This window comes from Eucalyptus grandis, chromosome 8 (assembly GCF_016545825.1).
Source record: "Eucalyptus grandis isolate ANBG69807.140 chromosome 8, ASM1654582v1, whole genome shotgun sequence".
NCBI classification, from domain to species: domain Eukaryota; kingdom Viridiplantae; phylum Streptophyta; class Magnoliopsida; order Myrtales; family Myrtaceae; genus Eucalyptus; species Eucalyptus grandis.
The window spans coordinates 11,013,429-11,026,265 of record NC_052619.1 but is presented as its reverse complement, the minus strand read 5'-3'; the positions used below and the strand labels follow the sequence as shown (position 1 = coordinate 11,026,265).

At 41.3% G+C, this 12,837-nt stretch overlaps 2 pseudogenes; one reads left to right on the top strand and one right to left on the bottom strand.

Moving 5' to 3' along the window:
* Positions 1 to 192: 192 nt before the first annotated feature.
* Positions 193 to 4,648, top strand: LOC120286877 (annotated as a pseudogene).
* Positions 4,649 to 5,663: 1,015 nt separating this feature from the next.
* LOC120286956 lies at positions 5,664 to 10,589 on the bottom strand (annotated as a pseudogene).
* Positions 10,590 to 12,837: the final 2,248 nt, after the last annotated feature.

The following is a 12,837-nucleotide window of genomic DNA, read 5'->3' as shown; positions in this document are numbered from 1 at the left end:
CCCTATAACATACGCGCTTTTTCGATGCGTTGTAAAATGGGCTCGAGCCCATAAGCCCAGTCCTTTCCCATCGGAGCCCGGAAAAAAAGCCCATGATTGTCAGGACCTCCGCTGCTTCCTGCGACTTCGCGAGGACGTCCCCCTCGACCGAGCGCTTTTCCTAGAGAGACGCGCAGAGAGAGAGAGAGGAGGCGGGGACTCGAATCGATGGCTCGACGTGCGGTGACCAAGCTCGTCGGCTCGATCGCATCGAGAAGCCGTCCCTCTCCTCGCCGCCTCGCGTCGTCCCGGGCCCGGAGCTACGCCGCCGCCGCGGCGTCGCACCAGCCGGCGGTGTTCGTGGACAAGAGCACCCGCGTCATCTGCCAAGGCATCACCGGCCAGAACGGCACCTTCCACACCGAGCAGGCCATCGAGTATGGCACCAAGATGGTGAGCCTCTCTCGCGCGCGCTCTCTCTCTCTCTCTCCTTGCCGGCGCGCATGTCATTTCTCCGCTCCTTTTTTTGGCTCTACCGGGCGGCGGCTTCCGTTTCGGCTTCGGAGTCGGACGTTGCGGCGTCGGCGTGACGTGTCGCGGCGCTCCGAGCTTTTTCGGTGCCAGTTTTGTTGTGCTAGTCGGTAGGTTTGATAGGCGATTGTCGGTACTATCGTTGTGTTTCAAGCGGATGATCTGGAACTGTTGAAGACGTAGCTCGTTCGAGCTTTTGCTTTGGAGCACTGGCTTCGCTTCGTGTCCACGTTGCCCGTACATGCCAGTTTTGTTTGAGCACTTCTTTCTTCTTCTTTTTGGTCCACCGGTAAATCTGTCCAGTTGCATGAAGATTTTTTAAGCGGTTGCATTGTAGAGTATGATGAAGCCTTTCTTTTTAGTCTTGCTTCTAATGCGAAAATCTGTCGCGAGATGATTCTCCTCTTTTGAGCGCTAAGTCAATGTGGACGACAGTTTGAATCGCTTGAATTAGTTATGGTACTTGGGATTGGGAGTGTCTTGCGAGTTGATTATAAGATTTAATGTACTTTATGGGAACAGGTGGGTGGTGTGACTCCCAAGAAGGGCGGAACAGAGCATTTGGGCCTTCCGGTTTTCAATACGGTTGCTGAAGCGAAGGCTGAAACTAAGGCTAATGCTTCAGTCGTATATGTTCCGCCTCCATTTGCTGCTGCTGCCATTATGGAGGCCATGGAAGCTGAGCTCGATCTTGTTGTTTGCATCACGGAAGGGATTCCTCAGCATGATATGGTATTCTAAATTATACCCTTTCACCTGGTATGGGCAAACAACCCATGCTTATTTGTTGATGATTGATAAGGAAGGATTGATGCATTTAAAGGCTAATTGAGTTTGAAAGAACTTAAATTTCAACCACAATTGATTTTTTTTTTTATATGATACTCAGGGAACATTAATACAACGTTAGGATTTTGACTTCCTTTTACATTTGCAAAAACTAGAAGTCAAGAACTGTTATTCTAAACCCCCCCTTCTCCCCAGGCGCGCTCTCTCTCTCTCTCTCTCTAAGTTTCAAGTATGGATAGTTTAAATGTTGTCGTTGAACATGAGACATCCTGAGATTCATAAAAAAGATCCACATTTTCTGTGATTTAAAGTCAAACTGATGAACATAATTTCTTCTTTCAAGCGAAAATATGCTTTGGTCATTCTGGACTAGTTTAGTTACTTAGCGATTCTTTTTTGAATAATTGTACAAGTAAATGGTTTGCTTATCAGGGTTTGTATACTAATTATGAATTTGTGACTCCTGATATCCGAAGTTGGACATAACAAATGTATGCTTATGATTCCAGGTTCGAGTCAAGGCATGCTCTGAACAGGCAATCCAAGACACGACTGATTGGACCTAACTGCCCTGGTATTATTAAACCTGGAGAATGTAAAATAGGCATTATGCCTGGTACATACACAAACCAGGACGTGTGGGTATTGTGTCCCGCTCTGGGACCTTTGACTTATGAAGCAGTAAGTCTTCTTTATTTTTAGCAGGAATATCATGGCATTCCTAAAATTTCCTTGGTTCAGAATTGATTAGATTTACACTGCTGCACATTAATTAGTTATCCAGCAACATATGCAGCAGTATCACTTTTGGACTTCTCATATCCCTTTAATGGTTTAGTGTTTTCTCTCTCAAAATGCACGTTCCTTTTTGAAAAGCCCATTGAAGAAATTAAAGATTTTATTAGGAGAATTGTTTGTCAGTTTGACATTCTTGCCTTCCGATCTCTTTTCAGAAATTCTTTATTATTCATGTTTACATGATAGTACATGCATAGGTTGTGCCTTGTACTGTTTCTGTCAGGGGTGACTCCAAATTTGACAATGCATTGCTAATTCTTTGGGACAAAGTTGGCCCTGCAGTTGCTCTAATCAAATACTGACTCTGTTTCTTTTCCTGGTGGAAACTCTTGTTTTCATTTTCTTAATCATGCCCTTGGGCCCTCACATCATCTAAATGTTAGTTGAAGTACAGCTTGCGTCTAATCTGTATCTGCCTGGATTATGTCCAATATTTTTAGTGGCAGTATCCATCTTATGAGTACTTGCTGAATTTGGAAATTTGTCACTTAGCTCACTTGTCAATTTTTGTTTGTGGGCCTCGTTGGTCATTTGATTTTTGTGGATTCTTGTTTGCTTGAATAGCAGTTATATAGATATGCCTAGTGGGATGACATAAATTATATTATTTTCTGTCTTCCCTTTTCCTTGCAGGTTTTCAAACGACTGCAGTTGGTCTTGGACAATCCACATGTGTGGGGAACAGGTGGTGACCCTTTCAATGGGACCAACTTTGTTGACTGCCTCGAGAGATTACGTTGTGGATCCTCAAACAGAAGGTAGATGTCCAAAATGTCAGTTAGTATGCTCATAATTCAATTGGGGTTGTTCATGATTGTTTTCTCATTATTCAATCTGCCACTCAGCGAAAGCTTGTGAACAGACACGTTCTTATTATTCCTAATCATCTATTTGGTCTAAGATTCTAGGAGAATGGATTGTGACTTACGAGAATTCCTTGTATGAGAAAAAGGGAGCACTAGGATCCAGGAGACTAACACAATTTTGGTCCACTTGGCCTGCTGTTCATCTAATCTATTTTGAACTTTGTTTGGCTTAGATCACGATACTCTTTTATGTAGTGGCAAGTATATTCTTTTCACAGAGTGTATGTTCACTTGGTTTCGATTGAACTGGTATAGATTCCCTAGTGAATCTCTCCTCATAATTTCATCACTGCATCAATTCTCTTAGAATTATTGGTGATCCTCTAATTCTGTTCATACAATTCTCTTGAACATAGATACCTGACACTTGTGCTCTTCCAGGGATTATTCTAATAGGTGAAATAGGTGGAACTGCTGAAGAAGATGCTGCTGCATTTATTAAGGTGAGAATTATTTTTCTACCCTTTGATGAATCTTGGCAGTTCATGACAAAATGAAAAGATAGGCATAACTGGCGCTTTTGTTTGATTATTCAGTCTTCCGCATCCAAAGATAAGATTCCTACATATTTGGAATGCTTTATTTGCTGTTTCATGTACTTTTAATGAAGATATTTTCATTACTTCTGGAGATTGCTTGCAACACGTTCTTGCTGTCCGAGCAACTTGAAAGAAACATGGCCCTGTACTTATAATGCTTGCTTTTGCTTCAGAGATGGTTCATAGTAAATTTTTAGACTACAGGAGAACAACTAACTGACAGCTGAAAGCTCTCTTGTTTCACTAGTGGTACGGATTGTTCATGCATGCAGGCAACTTTACAAAGAAGTTTAGTAATGTTTACTTACTGTCAATCAGTACCCTGAGGGCACTAATCACTTCTTCTAAGTGCTGTTATAAAGAGAGAATCTGTATCTTCAAGTCATTAAAATTGAATTAAGTGTAATGTTTTGACATGTCCCCAAGAGGATTCAAAATGTAGACTTTTTTGTTTCACATTCATAAAGCTCATCGGTGATTGCTTAACAAGTGCCAAGGATACCTGTTTTCTTATATAATTATTCAAAACTCTTACATAGGGACTTTTGTACGACTACTGAGCTGCGATTTGTCATTGTTTGAGTTCTTCTGCTTTAACATCACCTGTTCATTGTGAAAATGTTCATTTGTCTGGAGTTTGTGATGTCTTGTGTGTTTGGGAAGAGTTATACTTGCAAAAACTGAGTCATGCTCCGCTGCCCCATATAATTCTTCTCCTATACTGTCACTGAACTGTCTTTGGTGATCAATCAAACAGGAAAGCAAGACAGAGAAACCGTCGTTGCTTTTATTGCCGGTCTAACTGCTCCCCTGGTCGTCGTATGGGTCATGCTGGAGGTGACATTTCCTCCAATTTACTACTCTCAACACATTGTCACTCTATCCAGCAGTTGAGAAATACCCTAGGACGTTCTTGTTTCTCCTTAGAATTGAGGTCCCATATCTCGCCTTCTTGCAGCTATTGTGTCAGGTGGCAAAGGCACAGCTCAGGGCAAAATCGAGGCACTTCGAAAGCCGGTGTTACAGTAGTAGAGTCCCCAGCAAAGATTGGCGCTGCTATTTTGATGTGTTAAAGCAAAAGGGCTTGTCAGTAGTTAGAATCTGAGTAACATGAACCAAGTTAACATCAATATGAATTTTTTTGTCTTGGGAATTTTTGAAAATTTTGTTCCTTGTCCGATCTTAATACAGAGTTGTTTAGTAAGCTTGGGTTCTATATGCTGCAGATGATTTCCATGTTCTTATTTTTGGCTGGTCATTGCTGAGGTGACATTCCACGTTAGCAGAAACGTGTTAAAAGGTTCTTCGTTTGATGAACAGACCACATTGAGGTGATTTTCGAAAGTCCTTAGCCTAAACTGAATAAAAAAAAAAAAAAAAAACTCAAGGATCACATTTAACATCAAGAAAAAATTCAATAACCTCCCGATGACATTACCCTTTGGAAAAAAAACTATACATGCAAGAACCTTGCTACCTATTTTTGTGAAATCGTGACGGCCTCATGATCGTTTCATTTCACATAGGTGATAATTTCTGGAGACTCGGTAATTAACCATCACTGAACATGTGATCTTATATAACCACGAGACGAGAAGAGAGAATCTCGTGAAAGTGAACTTACTTAGGAGTTTCGGTAGCCACGCATTAATGCCAAACATCAAAGTTAGTAATGACATGAACCTGCAATCATCCAGCAGTCACTCCCAAAAGCATACGGCGCAGACCACAGTAACAAATGGTGATACATTCTTCATTAATGCATAGTCGACCACAGATTATTGCGGTGCAGTACTTACAAATTCAATCAATTTGGATGACACAGAGATTACAAATATTAGGAAATACAAGAATAGAATAGCGGTACGATAGCCTGCCCATTTCAGGCTGTTGACCGTCGACCTCGTGGAGTTGGCACAATGATCTATATCCTATACCTCACCAGGAGTTTCCTTCATTCTTCCCTCAATGTACATTTCAGGGCGGTAACATATGAATGTGTGGCGTAACGTTGGCGCTTGTTCCATTAAATCAGAAATCCAAATAAATAAATGACGTATATGTGCGAGCTTTTACGGCTAATCAAAACTGCTTTGTTCCTACGGCCAGACATCGCTAGTGGGAGGCCCTAAAAAAGTGGTCCGGTGATGGTTGCCAGCTGAAAGTACTGGCAAGTCTGATTTCAAGTTCCAGTTGGAAGTTGACCAAATGGATGAGGACCTACGGCCATCCTGATCCCTGGAGAGCTAGATAAGCGAGGCCTTCCGTACTCCAACAGGTTCATCGACCATTACAGAATCCCCAATACCAAGAGGGATAGCATTCGACAAGCTTGACTCCACATCACCAGTCAGCGATGTTCGACTGGCTGATTTTGGTCTCAATGCCAAACCCTTTCCTGTTATTGTGGAGAAACTGCTACGTCTTCCACCACTGTTTTCTTCTTTCAACAACTTTCTGAGTCCCAACCCCTAAATCCCGGTTCCGCCTTTTGACGCCTCCGAACAGACTTTTCACTAGATTTCTCTCCCTCATACGTCCCAGAATCTGTAAAGAGGTCCATAGTCTGCAACTCCATCTTGGGAAAAACCTAAACTTCGAGTCTTGTAAGATGACTCAGGAAAAGTTGAGGCTTTAGGAGGCAATCCATTGTCAAAGATGTAAGGGGTTCCTGTTCTAAAGCAGTCATTTCCATGCCTTCTACACTTCTTTTATTCCGTAAATCAAGGCCGTAGTAATTTTTGCAAGGTGTTCATTGCCGGAGAGACCTTTAGAGGTGGTTTCAATCTTAGAGACTCTAAGGAGTCCAAGATATTAGGGTGGTTCGATGTGAGTGATATTTTTGCACCCATCTCTCTGCAAACAATTTGAGCCTTATTAGTCACATACAGTATAATGTGCAGAGATGATTGTACAGAATATTATCCCTAACAAGTGAAAAATGAGGCACCACAAAAAATGATCTTCTTCTTTCATCACTTAGGAGCAGTACTTATTAATGGCACCAGGCATATGAAGATATTCATACTTCTTTCCACATACAGAAATGTAAATTCAGACAAAAAGCCAGAAAAGCTTTATCATCTTTTGTCTCCCATATCCAATACATTTAGGTAGAAGCCCTGATCCAACCAAAAAAGAAAGGTAGAAGCCTTGACAATCTCAGTTGATAAACATCCCATAACAATGACTACTATTTAAGTAAAGACTTGGCAATCTCTGCCTTTATGAAAACCAAGACAAGATTCTCCCTCCACAACTCTGCTCTTGCATTACAGCCACAATGAGTAGACAAGCACAAGGAGTCGATGAACAGTTATTAGTGAGCAGCATCAACTTTCACCAGGAAAGTGGTTCTTACATAGAAATAATTTCACACGGCAATGGAAAGAATAATTCTGTAGGAATGAAAGCAGAAGAATATTGGGAAACAATAGTTTTAATCAAACTTAATGGATCAACTCCTTGTTCCTTGAAATTTTATCTACCAGGAATTGCTCTCCAAGTCCTTGAAAAAACAGGACAGGTAGTTTTTCTTCCTTTCCGTTTAATTGTTTCTGGTCAATTAGGTTTCACAGAAGCACAATAATTTTAACTTTGCCATCACCAAGGCCCACTCATCCGGTGATCATCTTGCCCAAGTTAGCATTTCAGCTGCTCTTTAAAACACTCAAATGTGCATAAATTTGGCGTCTGGTGGTAAAAGGGAATGACAGCAATTATAAAACTCCACGAAATCTAGGGGATTAGATATCTTAAGTACATAACGAGAAACATTAGCTCTGCATCTTTCGGGACCATGTGCATATTTCTGAAAAAGGTCAGCCATCTCCCATGGAGAAGGCCCAGAGGATGTCTCCTTGAGGCTATGATGTCTTGATTCTGTTAGAACTCCTTAAATAGTTAGGGAACAACAAATCCCAGCATGTTTTCTAGAGTACATTGCAGTCCCTCGTTAGATTAGTCAGTAGTGCAGTAGCCACATTTGAATGACTTTGTTGAAAGTGCCCTTAAAGCAATTTGGTACGTACCTACCAAAGGAATATTTACTACTTACAATGCAATGGTTGTCCTAGGGCACATGTACTAATTGTATAAAAAAATCGTCATTTATTACGTATGCTTAACAAGCACTCAAATAGGTACTCATTAACATGACCACATAATTTTTGTTAAAAGAAAAGGCTTGTCAGGTATCGAACTACTCTGGTTATCCTTGTTCTTTTTAAGGTTTTAACCACTAAATAATGATGGGCAGAGAATATACCACAATGCTATGATAAACAAGATAGGGACCTTTCAAAAAAGCAATCCAAAGCATAGGTATTTTGCAGTCTTTTGCTTCAGAAATACAAGAGTCTTGTCTTCGTAAAATGTCCTTAATATAACAAGCATCATTGCACAATACCTTGAAGAACCAGAGTCATCAGACGGGATGGCGGAAGGTGGATGTCTTCCTGGTAACGGTATCATAACGTCTTCATAGCAAACATTTGAAGATCAGTGGCTAACCCATTCATCCTTTTTATATCTGCGACCTATGCAGCAAAATAAAAGCCATTAGAAGAGCAAGATAACCTTGAGTGAATCACATAAGTGACACACATTCCTTTAGCTATATCACAAATCTGAGATGGGAACACTTATTCTGGTGACTAATCCCATAAGAAGGAATGCAAAAGGTAGCTACTTGACCATAAAGGATGTAGTCTCTGGAGAGGTGCAATATGCTAAATAGTAGCAAATGTAGAACAATGTTCTAGGGTAAATCTAACCATTACACAGGGAAAAAACCTCACTGGCATGCCAGATTAGTTTCTGATCCTTGAAGTACAACGAGACTATCACCAGGCATATCATTTCATATGACTGATGCGGAAAGAGCATTTCCCGTCACATGCAAAACCCCATGAGAAGATTACAGGATAGCCTATCGGCATCAGAAACTGCAGAGACTCGATAACCACGGAATGCCTTATTTACTTCCATCTCCACGACACATTTCACTCTTATAAGCCGGCCTAAAAATGACTTCAACTCCTTTTAAAAAAAATTAAAGGATTTGATCCAGAAAAAACACATCAAAGTTTTGCGCAAATTCTACACAACCTAAGCCGAGCCATTATCCATGGACAGACACCAGCAACCCACAAGCCTCATGCAGGTCAAAATTAGCTCTTCTAGCATTCCGACATTGCCAGTCAAAGTCAGTCCGGACAGCAACCTCCACTCATCCGGGAGCGAAATACAAAAGCACGCGATCCTACTCCTACCAACCAACTCCGGAAGGCGCTCGTCTCAAGCCGTTCCCTTCGGAACCCAAGCCACCACACTCCAATCGAGCCATCCCCCCGTCACCCAGGAACAACCTCAATCCTCACCGCACGAAGATCTAGAGCACACGAAAAAACGAACCGCGCGGGCGCCAAACGGGAGAAAGCCGACGAACCTCGACGCCGTACTTGATGGCGACCCCGGCGAGGTGTCCATCTTCGTCACCTCGTGCTCAGGTAGTTGCGGCCGTTGGCAGCTCCGGCTCCGCCGCCGCCGGCGACGCCGTTGGAAGGAAGACATCTCTCCTCCGCCGATCCGACGGCCGGATCGAGCCGATCTCCCCCTCCGGATCAACGGAAAAGGGGAAGCAGCCGCGGGCCGACCGAGGGAAGCGCGAAGCTTCGGACGAAGGAGCGCGGCGAAAGAGAATGCGGAAGCGAGCCCCCTCTTCTTTCTCTCTCTTCTTTCTCTCTTCTGCACTGGATTTTGTCGAACGGGTAAGAGCAGCACCGACAGAAGGAAGGCGAAACGAATGAAATGATTGAACGCGTAGAGAGAGATAGAGAGAGAGAAGGCGATGTGGGGAGTTCGATCGAGCTTCGTCTGAAATTTTAACTGCGGAATCATATTCTTCGGCAGGAAATATTTATGGATTCTCTGTCACGATAATAGTTAAAAAAATAAATAAAAATAGAATAAATAATGTCACAGTTCATAAACTTCGACTCGTATATATCGTGAGCCTGCAAACTTTTTGTTCATTAAATATATACAAAAATTTCAAAATTATATTAAATAAATTAAAATTTTTATAAAGCATAATGTATATCTAAACAAAATTAAAAACCGATTTGTCATTTTTTTCAAAATGGAAACCGTCAGAAAATTTATTTTTAATTTTTTTATTTTAACTTTTGTGCTTGTTCGTGCTCACGTTAGGTGATGATTAGCTGAGACGCGTCCCAGGTACGAGCGATGCTTGTCCGTTGCTCCTCTCTCTCTCCTTTGACCTAATATTTTATTTGGGGATTCGTGGTGTGAGATAGGCATATAATATATATCCAGTTAATAAATTTTCGTTCGTTTAATACAAGGTTACAGTTTCCAAAGTCTTTTATATATATATATATTCTCAATTCTGGAGTCAACCCTCGCAATTTAATTGGATGGAATACTAATTCGAGGATCAAGATCAGATTTGGAGAAAAGTGCGTGTATTTACGAGTTGTTAGATCCGTTAAATGACGTGAAAATTTAACTCTATATAATTTTTCCTGATAAGAAAAATTCAACAACTTAAATTAGTCAATAAAGTTACGAATTTCAAAAGTTTGTCCGTCAATCATGCGGGCACAATCTGGTGAAAACGAGCAACGGATTTCAAATGAAGTCTCAAAAAGCACGAGGAAAAAATATCACGGTCAAATTCGGGACTGCCATCTCCGGGCGACCAGTAAGAAGGGTCACCTGTTTTCGTTTCGACATTGGACACCCGAAATCGGTGGTCGTAGCTCTCTGATTTGACGAGAACAGGTTTTTGGCAGCAAAACGCACAGATCAAACCCGCAGAAGCGCATCAAGTCACGGAAGGACGTGCGTCTTGTCAAAAAGTTAGGGGCGAGACTGAGCCTACGTTGTGTGCATCGGACCTTAGTCAGCATCTAATTTCTCTCTCTTAAAAGGCGATGACAAAACGGATCTTTCATAGTCTTGTCATATATTTGAGTTTTGACCATCAACTTCTCCCTTCGGAGATACCGGTAAATGGACCTATCAGAGCTGGGAACGCGAATCGACCGCTCGATAGAGCCATGGGTCGTTTTGTCTCTTTTGCTTTCAAGAGTTTCAAAAGGGAGGTCGGTACCCGAGACGTCCGTCATCCTCCGCTTTTTGGAATTCTTTTCGCTACGTCCTCATCGGCTTTAATGCTGGCATTATTACATGCCGAGTCTCGCTCAGATCTGAAGGGGAGAGCATGTTCACAGCGTCCTATATTAGCACACCCGGACTAGTAAAACCTCGTGATGCATTAGGGGACCTAAGTTGGAATTTAATAAATTTGTGACGGTATGAGGGCAAAATAAAATTTTCCTTTAAATGACCCCAACATGCAGAAAATCTTTGAAAAGCCAAAGTTACTATTTTGTCTTGAACTTTCAGCCTTAAAAATGCTTAAAGGCTTGGATTAAGCCTCTTCAAAAAAAAAATTCCCAAACACTTCTATTTTTACCTAAGATCTTTAACCCCAAAACTCCTTGGAAAACTCCGGAAAGCAGTTTCCAAATGCACTCTTGACCCTGTTTGGTTTCAACTTTTACCAAGACTCTTGACCTTGTTTGGTTTCAACTTTTACAAGCAGATTTTGGGAAAATATAAAATGCTTGCAAATATTTTTAGACTCTCTTGCTCAAATACTAATTTTGCAAATGCCAAAACTACTTTGAGCTTTCAACATCTTGAAAATACCAAGTCGATGTTCATCTTCTTCCTATTCATTCACGACTATTCATCTTCCACCACTTGGGGTCACACATCCCTAGTGACCATCGCTGGGGGCGATGCACCTCTAACCTAGCGTGCCACGTAAACACGTAACCTTAGGCTGCCAAATTTGGCCGTCCAGGCGGTGTCTGGCAGTTGTGGCTAGTGGCAGGCCTCCGTCGAATTTAATTTTCAGACTTGAAAAAAATAACAAAAGCCTTTTATAAATGTGAATTTGGAATTTTGCAAAGCGACATTTATGCCAAAACTATTTTTCAATGCTATTTGAAGTTATAATTTGTCAAAAGATATAGTATTTCGGAAAACCCCTTTACCCAAAAGATATTTACATTTTCCCAAAACCATTTCCCCAAAGACGAACCAAATAGGCTTAACATCTACTGTTACCCAAGGTCGTATCACCCAAAAAACAGTACCTGTGGCGGAGCCCAACATGGAAAACAGTTCTAGAAATATGTCAGAAATGCATGAATGTTCGGCACCAGGAAACGCAGAATCACGGACAAGATGATGTACCGCTCTTAGATCCATTGAGAATGAACATAGCGCTAACTCAACATCTTCCCCCACGGATATTCTAGCATTTGGATAGAGGATAAGACCATGTGAATGCCTTTCTCAGGAACTCTTTCGATTATTGCGCCAGGAGAAAGCAAAAAGAGTTCCAACGGAGCAAATCCTTTTCAAGACAGTAATTAGCTTGAATAAAAGGACACGTTAAACATACATATGCTAGGGTATACATTTTTTCCCAGATGAGAAACATCATACTACTAGAAACAAATGACACTCGAACAAAAAGTATAGTATATCAACAGGATAACAAAAAATTATCTCCCAACATTCTGATGAAGATAGTGGTTCGCCTATGAATGTATTCGATACACCTCTCACCTGGAGGGCTTTTAAATTACGGAATAGCGACAGGTTCAAAGCTAAATTCCCCTGCCAAAAGAAGCTTCCCTGCAAAGAGAGTGTTGAAACAGAGGTCATACCTATTGTCGCAACTCCATAAAAACCAAGGGTGCCCCCCAACATAAAGTTTGATTACCCATTTACTCTCTCTCTCTCTCTCTCTCTCTCTGATCATAAGATACTTACCCTACAGAAGGCTTCCAACAATAAAACAGAAACATCTGCCTAACTCACTGTATGTTTAATTAAACATCAACATCTCCAACAAAGGAGAACAGAAAGACAAAGCCACTTGCAACATTAATTGTCCAAGGATATTTCTACAAGTCACTCTAATTCAGATTCAAAGTAAAATCCTTGTGCGGGCTAGCGTTTAGAGAGAGAAGTTTCACAGACAACTTTCTTTTCATCTCTGTCTATTTAATCTATTCTGTCGTCTAAGATATGCAACGTTAGTTCAAATAATTATTCGACATATCTGAGGTCTGCCAACTTGGTTGTCAGCTGGCAGAAAGCTATGGGATGCCAATTTCAGTCATCGTATGCCATTATTGGCGTCATATATAGACAAACTTCCTCATTTTGTTACAGTAGGTTTCAGAAGAATATGAACTACTACGAAGAAAAAGCCAAAAAAATCTACA